The sequence below is a fragment of the Schistocerca nitens genome, chromosome 2, assembly GCF_023898315.1.
Source record: "Schistocerca nitens isolate TAMUIC-IGC-003100 chromosome 2, iqSchNite1.1, whole genome shotgun sequence".
NCBI lineage: Eukaryota > Metazoa > Arthropoda > Insecta > Orthoptera > Acrididae > Schistocerca > Schistocerca nitens.
In genome coordinates this window covers 579,849,336-579,869,647 of record NC_064615.1, presented here as the reverse complement: position 1 = coordinate 579,869,647, position 20,312 = coordinate 579,849,336, and the positions used below count along the sequence as shown (strand labels likewise).

Here is a 20,312-nt window from a genome sequence, read left to right as displayed (position 1 = left end):
GGTTTCCTCTTGAGGGCAGGTCCAATCTCTTCAAAGTTATTAATCCAACATTTTATCGCTTGTTTCGACGGAACGGCATCATGACGTCCTAAATTATAAAAACGTCGGAACTCCCTCTGCGCCGCTACCAAACTATCATTGTTTTTATAAAAACATTTTTATGGCTAACCCTCACTCTTGTCCGTTCCACTGATTCATGATTTCTGAAATGGCGGACTGTTTACTCGCTGTCACGAACCCGCAGTGCTGCCACCTGCCCATGGCTGCCACTACTCATTTCAAAGATCCTATTATTCAGTGTCACCCTGTAGATTGAAGGTGTGAATTGAAGATTGTGATAGGGAGAGCATAGACTAGGGTAGTCGGTGTAGCTGTGATAGCCACAGTGCTGTGGTGATGTAGTTGTTAACACATCTGCCTAGTAATAGGAGACCTGGGTTCAAGTCGCAGCTGTGGCACAAATTTTAATTCATTGCTTCAGCGTTTATCCTTATCGAAGAAAAAATTGAATATTTCTAGCTGTGAGGACATTACCGCTTTGAAAGATGAAATCACCTACCGCTAGCGATGGTTACACTATGTAATTGAGACGCACGCAAAATGGTCCCATGGTCAATCTTCGTCTTTCCTTTCCATGAAATAATTACTCAAACTATAACTTAACCAATACTACCTTCATAGGCGGAAGAAGACAGTCTGCTGTTCATAAACACCTTCTACAATAATGAAAAGTGCAGAGCTATTCTTCCACGTTACATATTCCCATTGCTCAGGAATTGGGCTAATTACTACATCTCCCATTTGTATTTATCTAACAAGAGTGTTAACAATAAAATAACTACGATGACACTTTTGCGCTCGTCTCGCGCAATTTTCCCCCGCATTTATTTATTCTCGAAAACATACTAAGTTATGTATGTTGTGTAAGTCAGTGAATATCCGTTTAAGGATTCTAACGCAACTCTTGGCTCTGTTGGTCGCGCATCATACTTTATGCAAAATACTGAGCACAGAGATAGTTCAACCGTGTGACTGTGTTTACTGATTTTCACACATTCAGAATTGACTTCACTTGTACTGAAGTGACTGTCTGTAGACATCCGTATGAGGAAGTAAGTAACATACGTTGCTCGGCTTTTATTATAACGTGCGCTCTCGGAATGTTTAAAAGTAAATCTCACAGTGATGCACAAAGCATTTCTTGTATATCGTCTGCTATTTAAGTTGGCGGAGCATGTCCGGGAGCTCTTGCTCTTAAAAAATGAGCCGGTTATGATAGGCAGTACTCTTCTTCGGATCATCCCTCCTTCCTCCCTCTCCTCTCGTAGCATTGTCCCAGACCAATGTGGGAAACCCATAAGTTGCTCAAACATTTTCCTTGGCACTTCAACTATATTTGTGCTTCCCATATTACAGCTCCACATAATTACCGAAAATGTGACATCACTTCTATTTCTACTGATACCAATTTTGTCTGTGTGCTTTTATAGCCTTTGAAAATGGCGTTACGTCGAAGCGCTGAAGACATATTGGAATAAAGAAATTGTGGTAAACACATTTCGAAGTGTTTAAGTGCTTCCAATGAATCTTGACATCTGCCTCCCCTACTACTAGTTGGGTTTGGTCGCATGTGGTAAAACAATTAATGTGTAAAGAGTTCCGGCAGCATAGGCTTGTATACTAAATTGTTGCCTTTTCTTATATTACGTGCTGTTTCAGTATTTTTTTAGATGTCCTTAGACGACAGGTGTCACGATCGAAAACTGGAAGAGGGCAGCGAAAATTTGCACTCGTGTCAATATATGGAGCCAAAGATGATGTTGGATCAGCACATCAGCATAACGATTGAAGTCGCACAGACAGTACAGAATACTCCCAGAGATATGTTAATACAAATGAAATACAAATAGACAGCTCCAGTACCTTTGAGATTAGTCTGAAAATAAACTACGAATATTACCTGTTTTCCCTACGGTATTTATACTAAGTATATTTGTTAAACCTCTATATACACAACCGTTTTGAGCGTAAGTAACCTTTTTTTCTGCTTCTGTGGTAGCTAATTAAAATATATACGCGTAAGCCGGCCTTAGAAAAACAATACTTTATGTCCCAAACACCGCGCCATAAATTAAAAGTGAAAACTGTTATTTTGTGAAGGTTGGGCTACGCTAGTATATAGAACTACACACGCTTTTGATCACACTGCATGAAGGGAACGTGATCAACAGAAGTTGGTGATGAAAGAAACAACATTCCTTGGACCTGCGAGCAGTCTGCAGAACGCTTTTAAACACAGTTCCTCAGAGCGAAGTAATTACTGAATTGTAGTTTCTCTCGAGGCCTCAACAAGTAACACGCAATGCCATCGCATCCTGTTTTTCTTCAAGTAACTCAGACCAAAACGCTACGGTCTGTGGATAGCATCAGACAAAAGTAGAAGCAACTGTTACTACTATAAAAATACTGAATAACCGAATATTGAAAGCAGATTAGTATTATCAAGGGTACGATAATTTTTATCATTACATGGCAGTGGCATCTTCGAAGAACAAGAATGACCGTTAGTTCAACATCTCTTAAATGTCGAGATTATTAGAGACGAAGCAGATGCACCGACTGGACAAGGATGGGGGAAGGAAATAAGATGTGGCATTGCTTGACGAGATGTCCATGCGTTCGTCCCAAAGTGATTTTAGGAAAACACCGAAAATCTAAATAAAGATGGCCAGATGGAGATTTTAGCTTCATTTTTCCCGACTATGTCACCGGAGTTTTAACGATCGGACCACATCACTGGGTTGCCCAGGTGGCGTATTTGAAATCTTTGCTGGTATACGTAAGAACGCTACGAATCGTAATAACTAAACTATCAGTTAGATTATAATCTCGTGGACTAATTGCAGCCGGCCCGTGCGGCCGAGCGGTTCTAGGCGCTACAGTCTGGAACCGCGCGACCGCTACGGTCGCAGGTTCGAATCCTGCCTCGGGCATGGATGTGTGTGATGTCTTTAGGTTAGTTAGGTTTAAGTAGTTCTAAGTTCTAGGGGACTGATGACCTCAGAAGTTAAGTCCCATAGTGCTCAGAGCCATTTGAACCATTTGACTAACTGTAGCTTTTCAGGAAATAAAAGAAATCGCCATGGAAAGTACAGTCTTCAACAACCTTGTCACTGTAAACTACACTGAAGAGCCAAAGAAACTGGTACACCTTCCTAATGTCGTGCAGGGCCCCCGGGAGCACGCAGAAGGGCCACAACACGACGTGGCATGGACTCGACTAATGTCTGAAGTAGTGTTGGAGGGAACTAACGCCATGAATCCTGCAGGACTGTCCAATCCGTAGAAGTGCGAGGGTTGGAGGTCTCTTTTGAACAGCACATAGCAACGCATCCCAGATACGGTCAATAATGTTCATGTCTGATGAGTTAGGAGGCCAGCGGAAGTGTTTAAACTCAGAAGTGTGTTCCTGGAGCCACTCTGCAGCAATTCTGAATGTGTGTGGTGTCGCATTGTTCTGCTGGAATTGTCCAAGTTCGTCGGAATGCACGATGGGCATGAATGGATGCAGGTGATCAGACAGGATGCTTACGAACTTGTCACCTGTCAGAGTCGTATCTAGACGCATCAGGGGTCCCATATCACCCCATCTGCACACGGCCCACACCGTTACAGAGCCTCCATTAGCTTGAACAGTCCTCTGGTGACATGTAGGTTCCATGGATTCATGAGGTTGTCTCCATACCCTTACACGTCCATCCGCTCGAAACAATTTGAAACGAGTGTCGTCCGGCCAGGCAAGATGTTTCCAGTCATCAACAGTCCAATGTCGTTTTTGACGGGCACAGGCGAGGCGTAAAGATTTGTGTCGTGCAGTCTTCAAGGGTACACGAATGGGCCTTCGGCTCCGAAAGCGCATATCGATGATGTTTCGTTTGATGGTTCGCAAGCTCACACTTGTTGATGGCCCAGCATTGAAATCTGCAGCAATTTGAGGAAGGATTGGACTTCTGTCTTGTTGAACGATTCTCTTCAGTCGTCGTTCGTCCCGTTATTGCAGGATCTTTTTCTGGCCGCAGCGATGTCGAAGATTTGATGTTTTACTGGCCATTTCGGATATTCCGGGGACACTCTTGAAATCGTCGTATGGGAAAATCCCCACTTCATCGCTATCTCGGAGATGCTGTGTCCCATAGCTTGTGCGCCGATGTAATACCACGTTCAAACTCCCTTAAATCTTGGTAACCTGGCATTGTAACAGCAGTAACCGATCTAACAACTGCGCCAGACACTTTTAGTTGTCTTATACTGGCGTTGCCGACCGCAGCGCCGTATTGTCTGTTTACACATCTCTGTATTTGATGACGCATACCAGTTTCTTTGGTGCCTCAGTGTAGAAAGTCTCTGAGTACCATGGTCACGCTTTGATGAGAATGTTTTGGCTTCTATTTAGCGCATGTGGGATGTGTGAACCCTAGCTGAATTCTCTTCGAACGACTTATCTACGTATCTGCTGCAGGAGCACAACGTCTGTGATATCTAGGCCACAACACTTCTAACATCAACAATAAAGAATTTCAGTATTAGGAATTTCTGCTTACCATTAACGATTTTTCTTTTATTTTTTACTCTAATAGTTTTAAAGATAATGAGATTCGGAGTTGTAATCTGATGGTGCTTCGTCTATCAACCAGGCTGCCGCTATCAAGCGAATTTTACGACTGGAGATTAGTAATGCGTGCCAGTGTTTTACCCAAAAATTGATCGAATGGCCGCCCTTTGTCGAACTTAGTGACCTCTTACTAATCTTGCACTCTCCAATACGTACGTAAGGACGATAATTAAATCTAAAATCTCCCCTCAGTCTCCCGCGTTATAAGGGCTTTAGCCACTGTTGGTGATGATCAGTCTGTTAAATGAGAACTTACACCTAATGTTATTCAATAAGAAGAGATTATATTTTGGCAGAAAATTTCGTAGTCTTTCTTTTCTAATCGCTAACAACAGTACATTGTTACACTACAGGCTAACAAGTTGCAGTCATACATACTGAATAGTTTTACATAGACACCATTCGCGTTTCGCGAAGGAAAGTCTCCAATTCTCGCGAACCGAATTAGTCTTTCTTTGTGTGGAGCTGAACGAACCCTTAACGTCACCGTACAATGTTCAGCGACTTTATTCGATTTTAGGTGGTGAAAATCGTCGTCGGTGTCCGTGTTTTAGAAGTCAGTTTTGTACTGCAGCTGAATCACATGACAGTTAAGCAACAGTGTTATTCCTAAATCTTGGAAAAATGCTTCATTTGAACGATGTAAAAAACAGTATGTCGAGAACTGCAGTCACCGTGATACTGTCACTGTGGGGATAGTTATTTTGTTCATATATTAATTCTTGAAATGTTGAAGGTTGAAACTGTACACGGAAGATGATGGTAAGTAGACGCTTTGCATCAGTCCTTAGGGTGTTACCGGATTGGGTTCAGTCCGGCACTTAACTGTAAATTTCGAAGAACAATCATCAGGCACGTATCTGCTCCTGACTTAGTGTGCAGGTGTGTGTATCAGATATGGAACTCTGCTGATACTTCGGAATCTGGTTGTAGAATCAGTTTATCTCGTCATCTTCGCTAATGGGATTAAGCCACAGCTACTTGAGCTTGCTCGTTGTCGGTTAAACTCCCAACTACACCGAGAAAAGGCAAACACGTATGTCGGGACCTCCGCGGAAGCACTTGATTTCATGCAAGGTCGCTAAGTCAACTAATTGAGGCGAAAAGATGAACAACAGCAGCTTATTTGCCATATTCACTTGAGCCATTAGCTGAAGCGTTGAAATATTTACGAACACTGAATTGGCACTAGAATGAAATTTCCACTCTACAGCGGAGTGTGCGCTGATGTGAAACTTCCTGGCAGATTAAAACTGTATGCCGGACCGAGACTCGAACTCGGGACCTTTGCCTTTCGCGGGCAAGTGCTCTACCAACTGAGCTACCCAAGCACGACTCACGCCCCTTCCTCACAGCTTTAATTCCGCCAGTACCTCGTCTCCTACCTTCCAAACTTCACAGAAGCTCAGTAATGTGGAGCAGTCCAGAAGGATTTTGTTCTTGGTCTAACTATATCGAATTCACATTCTTTTCTAGTATATCCTAAAGCTCCTAGAAAAGTTCAGTCAAAACAGTGTTGGCCATTATCGCGACTCTTCCGTTCCCGAAATAAGTAGCTATAGAAACACAGTTAATATGTACCCGTGTTTTATTCTTATGAGAACATGTCTCGTATTGATGAAACTTTAAAACAACACTAAATGGACATACGAGCGCCCATAGCTTCCTTTCCCATAACAGAAAGCGTGTTTCGTCAAATCCTTAGAAAGACTTTACATCACAAATTATTTTATTCATGATGTGAAACGGTTTGTGGTTCAAGGCAACAAATATATTGTAATAGCCGATCAAAAGCTTGGATAAGTTTCTATGTTCCCCACGCTTTGCCAAGACTGTGGGTGTGAGAGGTGGCGAAATGCTTCGGACAGTCGACTCTTAGAGATTTATGGCATTCAAATCTCCATGCGCGATCATGGATAAGTATTTCTTTGTTGGTCAGAATTTCTACACACACGTAACAAAATATTTCTTGATTGAATTAAATCAATTTCTTGAAGCCGAACAGCTAAACTGTCCGCTGGTGGAACTTTGTTATAAAAATTATGCGATAATAAGGGATAGGGTTTTTTCGTAGAAATCGCAACTTCAAGAATCATATAAAAGAAACCGTGTACTGATTAGAATTCGGATGATAAAACCTCTTAATTCATTCGATGTTAGTGGGTAATATAGAATCAGAACAGCAAATCACCGGTTTCTCCGGCAAAGTCTAAGGATCACAAGTTTGAGTTTGCAGCCGAGTTGTCATTTTGTTGCGCGATATTACTCCCAGTTCCTTAGTTTTAGGGTGTCTAGCGTAGATTCCATTGCTCCAATGGTTTTCAACGGGGCACGCTGCGCACCGCCTTTGCGGTTGTTTCCCGGCGCCGTCAAAGAATAAAACAGTCTTCCAGAAGTTAAAGACCAAGCAACCTGTACTCGTATGCAAGAAAAATGTCGTAAGAGAATACGGCGTACACGTATGTGAGTAGAAAGAAAATTGGGTTCTCCGAAGTGACAGGTACATTTAGCACTTTAACCGTATGTGCCTGTTAATTAAAATAAATACTTAGGTAATATGATTTTGCAAAATATGTCGAGCCCTCAAGCGAAATTGTACTGTGGGATAGGTAACCTAGCGCTGCGAAACAAGGCGCATCCGGCATGTCGTATGAGAACAGAAAGACGAACATGCTGTTGCGTCAAGTCTGTAGGGAACAGTCGTCTTATAGCCCCTAGGAAACATGCGCAGTGGCGTACGTGTTCTTACCATGTCTCCTCCTTCAGACAGGGCATAAACTGCTGTGTGGACCCCGTTCCACATTACTGTTAGCGTTGTGACGTGAGCCAAGGCCATGCTAGCTGACTGGACAGTGTAAATATGTCTTCAGGCTAAACTTCCGTTCATCTGCAAACAAAATATTACTCCAGTTTCCCTAGGGCGCCTTACAGTGGGCATGACATTACAATCATTGATCCACGCATTGCTCTTGTGCAAGAAGCAGCATCCGCTTGGTCGGCTAGTATCTATAGCAGTCTCTCCAAGCTGATGTCACAGTCTGACAGGACAATTTGCGTCGCAGAGCGTGTTGCGAGATCTATAACGAGGGCATATGCTGTGCTGGTCCGTCGTGCGACGTTGAATGTTTCTTCTTACTCAGAATCTTCTCGACGGTTGTTACTTAACGTTACGGGTAGCATTCAATGGCTGTGTACGTTCGTCAGTGATCCGGCCACGTGTAATGTCATGCACATGAGTTCACTGTGTCATCCTGCTTCCTAATGACTCGAATGCGGTCTGCGGAGCCCTGGTGACCTCGTCGTTTAACGCCTCAACCACTAAATAATAATAATAAAAATAATAATAATAACCACCGAATACGGGTTGCCAAACCTGCAGAACACGCGATCAGAGACAGTCTTCCCCGGAAATGGGTGTACAGCAGTTGAATCATGTCCAGTTCTAGCATGCCCTCAGTTTGTGTGTTTCGCCGCCGACTTTAAGGTAGAATGGCAGTCGCCAGAAGAAGAGGATAAGACAGTTTGCAGTAATGACGAAGATACTTGCGGTAACGTGCGTAGATTACTGAAAGGCCGAATCATGCAACCGTACTTCTCACTTAACGTGTAGAATAAAATATGAATTCCATAACAACATATTCCTTTGATTGTTCGAATATTTGTATACGAAGTTATCTTTTCTTTAATAACTTTTGTCCCTAGAACGTGACTGTATGAGTCAAAGATTCGTAGGAGCGCCTTGTAAGCGTCCACTCCGCGATTATTTCAGTTATTAGTGATCACACATTTGATTAAGGATTCAGGCGTTATTTGGTTGTGGGACGTTGAACTCTCAAACTACGGAAGTTTAAGAGTAGTAGCCGTGTGTCTAGTGCGAATCCGGCATCATGTGTAAATTTGAATACAGCTCGATTATATAGGGTGAGTCACTAACTATTGCCACCTAGAATAACTCCGAAAGTATGATAGTAGCTGAAAGGTTCGTGGGACAAATGTTGCATGGGACAACGCGGGCCACAATATGACGCTGGGTTTTTGGTGCTAGGTGGGGTCGTGTCAGAGATATGAAGATCAACTTTATTTTTTCAATTGGAATGCTATAGTTTGGTAACTATTTTCTGATAGCGGCTATCGAGACGAATCCAATGATGTGTAACAGTTAGGTCTTTGAAGGTCAACGTAGGTGGCATGAACCTCCATTTACAGAAGGTGTTCGAAGTGATGACCATTGGTATCAATGCAGTGCTGCAATCTTCATATCATGGATTGAGTGGTATTCCTTATCACATCGGCACTTATCGAAGCACATGCTTTGACAATTCCCTGTCGCATATCTTCAGGTATAGTTGGAACGTCTTTTAAAGAATGTCTTTTACCAATCCCCACAAGAAAAAAATCCAGAGGTGTCAAGTCTGGCGAACGAGCCTACCACGACACATCTCCTCCGCGTCCAATCCAACGATTTGGGAATTGTCTCTGCAACTCCTTTCTAGCCATCAGCGAAAAATGTGCTGGACACCCATCGTGTTGATACCACATTCTGTTCCTTGTTCCTAAAGACATTTCTTAACTCACTAGTATTCAATGTAGCCCCGTTCTGTTTTGATTTTGTGTATCCAGGATCGGTTCCTGAACATTTCTGCACAGAAGCGCTGTATTTTTCGGCTCCTGGTCTGTCTGCCCCCCTTCCCCTGCTACCCCCTCCGTCGCTGCCCCTCTCCGCACGCTAGATATTAATTGCCTTCATTTGGCGGCTTGATAAGACTTTTAAAAATAAATCTATATTTAGAGATCGTGGACATAGTAGTTTTTTTTAAATACATAATATACCTGTAACAGAAATAAATTTCTGAATCTTATCATATTGCTAGGCATTGAAAGAAGAAACAGTTCATTTCCATTTAAATTAATTCCTGACATCTTCAAAAACGGTTAGTGATATCGGAAAGAATTAGAAGTACTGTTCTAGCTCCAACAAAAATGTGCTATGTATTAGACTAAGTAGAAAGAATGAAAATATAAAATTCCTATTATTTTTATAGTTATAGCGAAATTTTTTGAATTTTGTAATTTACAAATTATTGCACTTTCTATCAGAGGGAGTGGAGCAGAAATACAAAAGCAAAAAATTCTCCAATTTTATACTGATATGTAAATGTAAGGTACTGTTTAACTGGGTAAGTTTGTCACATGTGAAGAAAACTCACTATAAAGTAGTTAAATTTTTGAAAATTTGTCACGGAAGTAATTGAAAATTGATAAAAATGATCAAAATTTATCTAGGCAACTGAAAAGCAAAACATAAATTCTTGTGCGAAATGAAAGAGAAATAGCGTGGTGGACCTAGGTTCGATTACCGGTGACAGCACCAATTTAAATTGACATCTCCATCGATGAAATGGTGCCAGGTGAAAATATTCGCTCAAAGGTGATTCATATAATATTTATTTAGCTATAAACATTGTAATAAAGATTTGTTAGTACATAAATGAGGGATGTTCCATTGAAAAGATACGAATGTTGTTTCCACCAAAGCGGTTGAAATTTGCGTATTATGCCGTTTTGGGATATATAGTGAGACATCCAGGGACGGGAATGTAGTTTCTGGCGTTGTTGTGAGTATGTCACCTCCTCCTAAAAAGATTCAAATCTGTGCCCTCAGAGGGCAACGTGTTCAGTCGTTTTCGTCGTCCGTGGTAGGTTACTTATCGAATTCCTCGAGCATAAAAAAACCATTAACAGTGAAGGGTACTGTAAGACATTCCGTCGCCTAAGTAATTTCATCACGAGCTAACGACCTGTGCTGCTCACGAAGGAAGTGATTCTACTCCACGATGATATGCGTCTACACGCCTCCAAGGTCACATAGAGTATAATGGCTAAGTTCAAATGAGGGCAGCTTGAGCATCCGCCGTACAGCCCGAAAATGTGGTTCTGCGACTTCATTGAGTTTGGTCTGCTAACAATCGTCTCAAATGGAAGCGCTTCAACTCGGGCGACGAACCGAAGAATATAGTGGAGGACTGCTTCCTGTCACAGCCACAGAAATTCTGAGAACAGGAAACCCTTCGGCTCTTGAAACAGTGGGACAGCTGTACTCAGGCCTCTGGTATAATTACTTTTGAATAAAGACTTTCATTATGCTTACATTGTTGTCCCAGTTTTGTTACGTGCCTTTTCTGTTGAACATTCCAGTATTTCTTCAGTTGAAACTTCCGGGCTGAGAGGCCGTGGTCGATGTATAAAATTTTCACCTGACGTTTCGTCTCCATCTGCGGGAGACATCTGAGGTCGTCCGGCTACTGCCACTGAGGCTCCAGGTACTCAAGCATTTATAGAGCGCATAGAGGGCGCCACCATTCGTCACGTGATGCCGACGGTATGCCTATCTTTGGAAGGCATCGTCATTCTCGATTAAGAGTAATCGATTGTCATTCTGCTCGCGCAACGTCGACATCCATATTTTGTCCGACTTTAAAACTTCCTGATCATTCTCGGTTAAGAGTAATCGATTACTCTTAATAGAGAATGATGACGCCTTCCAAAGACAGGTATTCCGTCGGTATCACGTGACGAATGGTGGTGCCCTCTATGCGCTCTATAAATGCTAGAGTACCTGGAGCCTCAGTGGCAGTAGCCGGACGACCTCAGAAGTATCCCGCAGATGGAGACGAAACGTCAGGTGAAAATTTTATATATCGACCACGGCCTCTCAGCCCGGAAGTTTCAACTGAAGACAACACCGGCCGTGAAAGTCTACATTGTATGATTCCAATATTTATTGGATCACACTTAATAGCGAGACGTGAGAGGGCTGAAAGTCGATTAAGTCTCCACCTAATTGAGCTCAAATGCCACCTGACCTGAAGTGAAGGACTAGAGGAACGAATTACACAGTATTGTTAAGATTTTGCGATATAACCTGGAGGTGTTTGAAAGAATTCGTCAGTCACTGCAGAGACGAGTGCAGTACTGCCTCCAAATGTGAGGTCGGCACGTGGAACACCACCTGTAGCAGATACGAGTGTACCGTGAATTGTAATGTGTAACGTGCTGAAGCAATATTTCTTAGTAAGGTAGACTTTAGGTGAAATTTGTGTCTAATTAGACAGAAAATTAACCGAAAAGTGTACATTTGTGCTACCTAGTACAGTATTTCATCGTGAAGACGGTGGCGTCCGGAAACCACACATTTAGATCTATGTTCAGTGGAACGTTTCTCCTTCTGTTATTGTATTTCACTCTAATCAGTTTTCTCTGCTAATTACACTAGGTCGACAAAAGTCACGGGGTACCTCCTAATGTCGTGTCGAATCTCCTTTTGCCCGACGTAGTGCAGCAACTCGACATAGTATGGACTCTGTAAGTCGTTGGAAGTCCCCTGCAGAAATATTGAGCAATGCTGCCTCTATAGCCGCCCATAATTGCGAAAATGTTGACAGTGCAGGATTTTGTGCACTGACCTCCATTATGTCCCATTTCGTCGATCTGGGTGGCCAAACCATTCTTTCGAAATTTCCAGAATGTTCAAACCAATCGTGAACAGCTGTGGCTCGGTGAATGGCGCATTGTCATCCAAAAAAATTCCACGGTTGTTATGGAACATAAAGGCCATGAATGGCTGCAAATGGTCTCAAAGTAGCCGAACATAACCATTTCCGGCCTATGACCGGTTCGGTTTGAACAGAGGACCCAGTCCGTTCCATGTAAACACACCCAACACCATTACAGAGCCACCACCAGCTTGTTAAATGGTTTGTTGACACTTGGGCCCATGGCTTCGTAGGGTCCGCGCCACACCCGAACACTACCATCAGCTCTTACCAACCGAAATCTCGTCTCATCTGACCAGACCATGGTTTTGCAGTTATCCAGTCAATGTGGCCACGAGTCCAGGAGAGGCGCTGCAGTTGATGTGCTGCTAGCAAAGGCATTTGCGTCCGTCGTCTGCTGCCCTTGTCCATAAACGCCGAATTTCGCGGCACTGTCATAACGGATACCTAGTCCCACATTGATTTCTGCGGTTATTTCACGCAGTGTTGCTTGGGTGTTAGCACTTGACAACTCTAAGCAAATGAGGTTGCTCGTCGTTACGTGAAGGCCATCGTCCACTGCATTGTCATCGGTGAGAGGTAACGCCTGAAATTTTGTACTCTCGTCACACTCTTGACGCTGTGTATCTCAGAATATTGATTTTCCTAACGATTTCCGAAACTGAGTGCCCCATGCGCCTAGCTCCAACTACCATTCCGCGTTAAAAATCTGTTAATTCCCGTCGTGCGGCCATAATCATGTCAGAAACCATTTTGCGTGAATCGCCTGAATACAAATGACAGCTCCACCAATGCACTGCCCATTTATACGAGGGTGAGTCAAATGAAAACCTTAAATATTTTTTAAAATATTATTTATTGTGCAGAAGTGGTACAAAGCTGTATCACTTTTCAACATAATCTCCCCCACGCTCAATGCAAGTCCTCGAGCGCTTACAAAGTGCATAAATTCCCTTAGAAAAAAATTCTTTTGGTAGTCTGCGCTACCACTTATGCACTGCGTGGCGTACCTCTTCATCAGAAAGGAACTCTTTCCTCCCATTGCGTCTTTGAGTGGTCCAAACATATGGAAATCACTTGGGGGCAAGGTCTGATGAGTATGGTGGATGAGGAAGACACTCAAAATGCAGGTCTGATTGTTGCAACTGTTGTACGGGCAGTGTGGGGCCTTGCATTGTCATGTTGCAAAAGGACACCTGCTGACAGCAATCCACGCCGCTTTGATTTGATTGCAGGCCGCAAATGATTTTTTAGGATATCTGTGTATGATGCACTGGTGACAGTGGTCCCTCTAGGCATGTAATGCTCCAAAATGACGCCTTTTTCGTCCCAAAAGAGAGTCAGCATAACCTTTCCTGCTGATAGTTCTGTTCGAAACTTCTTTGGTTTTGGTGATGAGGAATGGTGCCATTCCTTGCTCACTCTCTTCGTTTCTGGTTGGTGGAAGTGAACCCAGGTTTCGTCCCCAGTAACGATTCTTGCAAGGAAGCAATCACCTTCTCGTTCAAAGCGCAGAAGTAGTTCTTCATAAGCATCAATACGTCGTTCTCTCATTTCAGGAGTCAGTTGCTGTGGCGCCCATTTTGCAGACACTTTGTGAAACTGGAGCACATCATGCACAATGTGGTGTGCTGACCCATGACTAATCTGTAAACATGCTGCAGTGTCATTCAGTGTCACTCGGCAGTTTTCCTTCACTGTGGCTTCAACTGCTGCAATGTTCTGTGGAGTCACAACTCGTTGTGCCTGACCTGGCCGAGGAGCATCTTCCACTGAAGTCTCACCATTTGCGAACTTCCTTCTCCATTCGTAGACTTGCTGCTGTTGCAAACATGCATCACCGTACTGAACCTTCATTCGTCGATGAATTTCAATAGGTTTCACACCTCCACTACGCAAAAACCGAATAACAGAATGCTGTTCTTCCCTGGTGCAAGTCGCAAGTGGGGCGGCCATCTTTATACTGATACTGCGACGGTATGTGTGCATCTGCACTATGATGCCACCCACAGGCCTTTCTGTACGCTGTTTGTAGCACGCTTACCAATTTACAGGATAACGGCGCGTAATTTCGATTTATTACAAATTTAAGGTTTTCATTTGACTCACCCTCGTATCTTCTGTATGCATTACTACAGCCATCTTTATATGTGCAGATCGCTATCCCATGACTTTTGTCACCTCATTGTTTGTTATTCCCTGTATACAAATTGTGGCTGGGAATTAAAACTGGCGCTTGTCTATCAGGGCCGGTTTGAGGCCTAAGCGACACAAACCACCGCATGGGGCGCCAAGTTGACAGGGGCGCCAGTGGCACCAAACTACAAGATTAGTCTACAGTGTGTATCATAGTAAGCGGCGTGAACTGAGACAGGTGAAAGTGTGCAAGGAAAAGGGGGAGGGGCTGGTGCCAAATTATAAGTCGCTTGTATGGAAATAATGCTCTCGAAACGGCCAGGCCCTGAGCCTATCTCTCCTTGCGTCGTATCATACTAGATCAACTGTCTCGCGCTCGACTTCCCACTTGTCAAAGGACATCTTTCAGCTGACTTGAAAAACCAGCGTTTCCAGATTGAGTTTACGAAGTTCCCCCAAAACAGACCAAAAAATTCCCCAATTTCGCCAACTTTTCCTCAAATATCATAAACCTACCTACTGTAAACTGTTATATGTTATCAGTGTTAGAAGATTGAAGAGGTGGAAGTGTGCGTTTAGAGCTGTCAAATTATCGTATGTAGCACAAAATTATTGTACATAAGGATAATTTTTAAATTTGTATACAAAAACAATCGTCTGACCAGAAAAACAAAAAATCCTGCTCTAGGGACACCACATTTGCATATTTCAAGCTTTTTTCATTGTTCTATTGATTTACCACTAGCGCACCACCTATGTCTCACTTCGCACTTCGACACCACTCTCTATCTGTGAACACACAAAATCCGTTTCTGTGTTTTGACTTACACCTTCTGAGGGCTGTTAACCGCTGATCTGTCGTTATCTTCGCCGGCCGAAGTGGCCGTGCGGTTAAAGGCGCTGCAGTCTGGAACCGCGAGACCGCTACGGTCGCAGGTTCGAATCCTGCCTCGGGCATGGATGTTTGTGATGTCCTTAGGTTAGTTAGGTTTCACTAGTTCTAAGTTCTAGGGGACTAATGACCTCAGCAGTTGAGTCCCATAGTGCTCAGAGCCATTTGAACCATTGTCGTTATCTTCCATTAATTACGACAAATCATACCAATACCGTCGCGATTCCGAGAGATCCTCAGTATTTGAAACAGCATATATTCATAGGACATATGTTATAAAATCCACGAAATAAAAGCTTCAGTCAAGACAAGGAAATCCAATATGGCGTCACCCCAGAACTCGATATGTTCACGAAAGTCGATGGAATTCCAAACGGTCGAAACTGGGCGTGTAGTGATGTCACGGAGAGGTATCAGCGTGGCGAAACTAACGTCTCCCCCATTTGGAGGAAGCTACATCTAGCGGATACCTAGAAAACTAAGTATGTGTTGTTTGAACTAAAATATCAGAGGTGACATTAGTAGTAAAAGATAAAATACTTCCCCAGTTTCCTCTGTACCGAAATTTCCTTCCCCAAAAGTTTCCACAGAAAAATATTTTCCCAAAATTGTGAAAAAAATCTCAATCTGGAAAATGCACGTGTGCTCGAATCGAAAAAGTCGCCAGCCTCTTGTAATAGCTGTGCGATATGACAGCAACTACAATGTCGATATATCTGGCACGTCGGAAAGTCACAATGAGGTACTGTGCGAATAAATAGCATCCTTTGTCAAAGAATATCTGGATATAATTGCGTTGTAACGTCTTAAGCTTTCCCTTCGATCGAACCCTACAACACGGCTAAGGTTACCATCCTCATGTGTCGGGCTGAACTGTTTTGTGGCTACGTTTGTGTTTCAAGCTACACAGGGTTCCTGGAACGTGTTTTCGTTCTGCAGCGGAGTGTGCGCTGGTATGAAACTTATTGGCAGATTAAAACTGTGTGCCGCTCCGGAACTCTAACACGGGACCTTTGCCCGCAAAGACTAAGGTCCCTGATTAGAGTTCCGGTCCGGGACACAGTTTGTCTGTCAGTAAGTTTCATACAGGATTCAGTTGTATAATGTCCTTGATGAAGGTGATAAACAACATATAGAGTTTACTGAACTCATTCTGAGTGTGGAATTTGAAGCGAACAAATTCTTTTAAAATTTAGTGTTTGTTGATAAGGCTATGTTGCATTTAAGTGACTAAGTGCAGTGCACAGCGCAAGAATGGGGGGAACACTGCAGTCACATACAGAGGTCGGACACGACTCTCCAAAACATTGTGTGTTGCTCCGTTTCCTGAGAAAAGATTTACGTCCCATTCTGTTCTGCGGAAAAGATGCTTACAGGAATCAGGTACTTGGATATGTTGATGTGACTTTTTCCACAATTACGAAAACATGCCAAATATTTCCTTGAACAGCATGGAGCACCATTAAACTGGTACCTGCATGTTGTAGCATTTCTTAACAACTGTTTCTACGATAAATTGACCTAAGGTTCATACGGATCTTACACTGCACCACTTACCCCCCCCTCCCCCCCCCCCCCGAATATTTCCGATCTCGCGGTCTGTGGTTTTTTGGACGTGGGCTTGTGAGAGACTCCGTTTATACATGCTTACCCTTCCGATAACTTCTGGTGTACCGCAACGTCGCATAGCAACAGCAGTGAATGCAGTCACACCAGATTTGCTCCCAAATTTGTTGGAAGAGCTTTAGTATGGTACCTATATTGTAAGTGCATCAGTTTGAGGGCACACTGAACATTTGTGAAAAGTAAATGAAAGGTTTGACCTTCAGTGTAATTATAAAAAGTACCGCTTGTCTGTGCATGAATGTAAAATGTACATCGGATGGTTCTTTTAAAAACGAAAACATCGCAGTACTGTTTGTAAGTTATTTTTATCTTCATTTTTGCAGAAAATGTGGTGTTAAGAAGTCGGATGAGTGAGCCATTTTGAAAAAGCACTTAATTTCCATTATGCATCCTGCTGTCTCAGGTGATCATCTCATTTGGTCGCTTACCTGTGGCTGCAACGCCTAGTTAACAAAACGACGTACAGTACCTGCGGAATAGTTAATATACAAGATATGCATAAGAAAAGGAAAGTAGATGACAGTGAGAAACAAAGAGGTTTCTCGCGTGGACTGTCAAACGTAAGCTGAATGATTCCGCCTGATCTTGGCTGTCGGCAGCTGTTCAGACAATCGAGCCTAGAGCGGCAGGTGCATAGCCTTGAGTGTGGATGTCGCCGCATCAGTAACGTGTGCGTCATTTCCCGCTGTCTCGGCATGCTGAGCGCTGCGGGCCGTCCCCGGCCTCATGTGAAACGGAAAACCTTCGCTGCGGTGGTAGCTGACCGCTACGCCGCTACCTGTCTCGTGCTCGGGCCAGCCCGCGATACTCCTACTACACAGGTTTCCTACTCAAAGGTATTTTTCTAAAGCGCATTCGTTGTATTATTTTGTGAACACTGTTGTGAGGTAGCCACTAGGTATTATGCATTTACATTGTAGGTTTGTGTTTATGATGCCAATGTTTGTAGTAAATAGCATGCTTCAGAATCCTGTGATACAGCGCGCGCGCGCGCACACACACACACACACACACACACACACACACACACACACACACACTCACCGTTGTAAATATTCACAGACTACTGTACGGACTAGGTGGAAGACAAGTTTTGCACATTGCACGTACGTGCGTACGTTAAACCTCGACACACAGCAACAGGGACACGACAGTATCAGCAATGCTGTTCCAATACTGATGCCATATGTTAGTTGCTAGTTTCTCCTGGTATTGTTGTTAAAATAGCGTTGATCAGTTTTCCAGTTTTCTGTAATAACGCAATATTTCAAACCAGTGCAAATTTTACGAATAAAAATTACTCCTTTTTTTTAAAAAAATGTTTATTTAAAAACAAAAAATAGTACTGCTGCTGTAGCTAATTGATTTTTCGGTTTTTTGCTCGGTTATCAGTAAACAATAAAAACACCCGTTATAACAGAGACCAAACAAATACCGGAAAATATCGGCTATTCGGAAGTAAAATACCGGTTTTTTTTTTTTTGCCAACCCCAGCAATCACGTGCCGCTGTGTGTGTGTGTGTGTGTGTGTGTGTTTTTTTTTTTTTTTTATCATAGCAAGTTTCATGTTGTGGCGATTCTTCTATTGCTGAAGTCCTGAAAGAACTCAGTAAGAAACCTCATGCTGCAGCAAAGAAAGGGAGAAAGTAATGAATACTGTGAGTTTCACGTGCAGTCGAGTTAAAAGTATCAGGCGAATAGCAAGCGAATCGACCTAAACGTAATGAAGGCCGTGGTTGTTTTCGCCCGAAATGGTTACTGAAATCGCAGATCTGGATATGGGCATCGCGGCGTGGTCATTCGGAATAAGAACTGAGTGTCTCAAGGAGCAAATAAATGGAATAGCGCAGGGTTAGATTATTTGACGTGTGCCTGGTCGTCTTGTACGCAAACCACGCGCCCATGAAACCTTCTGCAAAGAGTACTCGATGACATTTCTCTTCCTAAGGTTTTAAACTAGAGCGAGGTCAAACTGCATGCAGAAATTAACGGCACATACAGGTGAGTGGTGGGCGCATCCCGACTGCATGGCTCCACTTCAAGCAAGAGGTAGATAGAACCAACGGGTCACCAATTTTACTCATATTTCGCACGGTTGTAGTGCATACCAATATGAAACGAATGCTGCTCTAATATGACGTGCTGAGGTGAAATCGAGGTTCAGAGATTTACGAGCCTGTTGAAAACCACACGATAGCGCCAACGGCTTAGCGCCGATGTTAACGCAACCAGCTGATGCGGCATACTAAAAGAATTGCGGTTTACTCTCATCAGTTACAGTTTTTACCAATTTTACCGAATATTACACAGAATCGTACAACCTCAGGAAAAATGAATGTACGTACTAATGTATGTAATGTATGTTTCACATAGCCTCCTAAGCCACTCGACCAACTTCAACCAAACTTGGTACGCATGTTCTTTACTGTCTGTAAGGAATCACTGTTCGGGTAAGAACTACCCACCTATCGGGGGGGGGGGGGGGGGAGTAGGGATGAAAAAACAGTTGCTGTACTGAAGACAGCAGCAGCAACAACAACAACGAAACTTTTTCCCGCAATGACCCGCATAAAACGACGAAAGGAAAAGAGTTTACTGCATGCTACAATATTACTGTTCATCCGGTAAAACTGTCCCATGATGCATGACATTTTAAGTTATTATCTGCATTCGTGGCACATTTTGCAGGCAGTATTCACATATACCACTGAATGTACCAGAAAAATTACTTCACGACACTTAGTTTCGACGTATGACGTCATAAACACTGATATGCATGAGGAACTTCCGCATCGTGCATGACGTTTGAATTTATTTCTTCTTTACTACTAATTCTATTCACAGTACATGTCGCAGACTGCAGGCATATATACCACTGGATGTGCCTGCAAAATTGTATCGTTACACAGCGTACAGCTCAGAAGATACGTTTGATAAACGTTGAGCTGCCAAAAAATGAAACTGCAGGACGAAATTCGCTAGACATACGGGTGAAATATGTTAAATATGTGTGAAATATATTTCATACGTGCGTATGTGGGAAAGCCACGGGTAAAAATCTCGTTCCAAACCCCATGGAACGATTTCATTCAAATTTGGTACACGCATTAATTGCAATTTGGAAAGAAATACGGTGGGGGTAAGAACCACCAGCCTCCCCTATTGGGGTGAGTGTGATAATTTGGAGAGAGGAGGGGGGGGGGCGAGGAGATGGGCAGAGAAAGGAAAGATGATGGGTTGGACGGAGACAGGGGAAGGAAGAAACAGGCAGAGAGATGGGGAGGGGGAGATGAACAGACAGATGGGGAGAGGAAATGGACAGGGGAGGAGATGAACAGGGAGAGGGGGAGGACGAGATGGACAGAGAGAGGAGGGTATTGATAGGGAGACAAGAGGGAGATGGAACAGGGGAAAAGGAGCAGATGGACAGAGA

At 43.2% G+C, this 20,312-nt stretch overlaps 1 protein-coding gene and 1 non-coding gene across 5 annotated transcripts in view; one reads left to right on the top strand and one right to left on the bottom strand.

Annotated features, from left to right (window-relative positions):
• The window catches only part of LOC126236636 (glycerol kinase-like), a 280,730-nt gene that overhangs the window by 142,255 nt on the left and 118,163 nt on the right, over window positions 1–20,312 (top strand). Inside the window, exon 1 of one of the 4 annotated variants that reach the window (XM_049946088.1) lies at window positions 17,647–17,715. The exons of the other annotated variants lie outside the window; for them this stretch is intronic. The gene's annotated coding sequence lies outside the window, so the exon portion shown is untranslated. Of the gene's footprint in view, window positions 1–17,646; window positions 17,716–20,312 lie in introns of those variants that run through there. 4 annotated transcript variants of the gene reach the window in all.
• On the bottom strand, window positions 5,930–6,004 carry Trnas-cga (transfer RNA serine (anticodon CGA)). The gene has a single exon. It is a non-coding gene; the product is annotated as a tRNA-Ser (tRNA).